General features: G+C 41.9%; 2 pseudogenes; both read left to right on the top strand.

The window, feature by feature from the left end:
* Nucleotides 1-259: 259 nt before the first annotated feature.
* On the top strand, nucleotides 260-714 carry LOC147693124 (large ribosomal subunit protein eL32 pseudogene; annotated as a pseudogene).
* A 481-nt stretch (nucleotides 715-1,195) lies between these two features.
* LOC147693125 (large ribosomal subunit protein eL32 pseudogene) lies at nucleotides 1,196-1,682 on the top strand (annotated as a pseudogene).
* The last annotated feature ends 310 nt before the right edge of the window (nucleotides 1,683-1,992 follow it).

Genomic DNA, 1,992 nt, shown 5'->3' on the forward strand with positions numbered 1-1,992 from the left:
CTTTACCCAAAAACTAAAAACTGACCCTTAACCCTAAAAATACCCCTTTACCCAAAAACTAAAAACTGACCCTGAACCCTAAAAATACCCCTTTACCCAAAAACTAAAAACTGACCCTTAACCCTAAAAATACCCCTTTACCCAAAAACTAAAAACTGACCCTGAACCCTAAAAATACCCCTTTACCCAAAAACTAAAAACTGACCCTGAACCCTAAAAATACCTCTTCATTTGGCCTCTCTGCGGAGCAGGCGGACATTTTTGAGCCGCAATCATGGCTGCCCTAAGACCTCTTGTCAAACCGAAGATTCTTAAGAAAAGAACCAAAAAGTGAATTCGTCACCAGTCTGATCGTTATGTCAAGATTAAGCGTAGCTGGCGCAAACCACGAGGTATTGATAACAGAGTGCGCAGGAGGTTTAAGGGCCAGATCCTGATGCCCAACATTGGTTATGGTAGTGATAAAAGGACCAAGCACATGTTACCCTCAGGCTTCCGAAAGTTTCTGGTACACAACGTGAAGGAGCTGGAGGTGCTAATGATGAGTAACAAGTCCTTCTGTGCTGAGATCGCCCACAATGTTTCATCCAAAAACCGCAAGACCATTGTAGAGAGGGTCGCCCAGCTCGCCATCAAACTCACAAATCCAAACGCCAGACTGCGCAGCGAGGAGAACGAGTAGACTGCTCTTTCTTTGCGGCTGTTATTTGCAAATAATAAAAAAAAAAAAACTAAAAATACCCCTTTACCCAAAAACTAAAAACTGACCCTGAACCCTAAAAATACCCCTTTACCCAAAAACTAAAAACTGACCCTGAACCCTAAAAATACCCCTTTACCCAAAAACTGAAAACTGACCCTAAACCCTAAAAATACCCCTTTACCCAAAAACTGAAAACTGACCCTGAACCCTAAAAATACCCCTTTACCCAAAAACTAAAAACTGACCCTGAACCCTAAAAATACCCCTTTACCCAAAAACTCAAAACTGACCCTTAACCCTAAAAATACCCCTTTACCCAAAAACTAAAAACTGACCCTGAACCCTAAAAATACCCCTTTACCCAAAAACTAAAAACTGACCCTTAACCCTAAAAATACCCCTTTACCCAAAAACTAAAAACTGACCCTGAACCCTAAAAATACCCCTTTACCCAAAAACTAAAAACTGACCCTGAACCCTAAAAATACCTCTTCCTTTGGCCTCTCTGCGGAGCAGGCGGACATTTTTGAGCCGCAATCATGGCTTCCCTAAGACCTCTTGTCAAACCGAAGATTCTTAAGAAAAGAACGAAAAAGTTCATTCGTCACCAGTCTGATCGTTATGTCAAGATTAAGCGTAACTGGCGCAAACCACGAGGTATTGATAACAGAGTGCGCAGGAGGTTTAAGGGCCAGATCCTGATGCCCAACATTGGTTATGGTAGTGATAAAAGGACCAAGCACATGTTACCCTCAGGCTTCCGAAAGTTTCTGGTACACAACGTGAAGGAGCTGGAGGTGCTAATGATGAGTAACAAGTCCTTCTGTGCTGAGATCGCCCACAATGTTTCATCCAAAAACCGCAAGACCATTGTAGAGAGGGTCGCCCAGCTCGCCATCAAACTCACAAATCCAAACGCCAGACTGCGCAGCGAGGAGAACGAGTAGACTGCTCTTTCTTTGCGGCTGTTATTTGCAAATAAAAAAAAAAAAAAACTAAAAATACCCCTTTACCCAAAAACTAAAAACTGACCCTGAACCCTAAAAATACCCCTTTACCCAAAAACTAAAAACTGACCCTGAACCCTAAAAATACCCCTTTACCCAAAAACTGAAAACTGACCCTAAACCCTAAAAATACCCCTTTACCCAAAAACTGAAAACTGACCCTGAACCCTAAAAATACCCCTTTACCCAAAAACTAAAAACTGACCCAAAACCCTAAAAATATCCCTTTACCCAAAAACTGAAAACTGACCCTGAACCCTAAAAATACCCCTTTACCCAAAA

The sequence above is a fragment of the Lissotriton vulgaris genome, chromosome 9 (assembly GCF_964263255.1).
Source record: "Lissotriton vulgaris chromosome 9, aLisVul1.2, whole genome shotgun sequence".
Classification (NCBI taxonomy): domain Eukaryota; kingdom Metazoa; phylum Chordata; class Amphibia; order Caudata; family Salamandridae; genus Lissotriton; species Lissotriton vulgaris.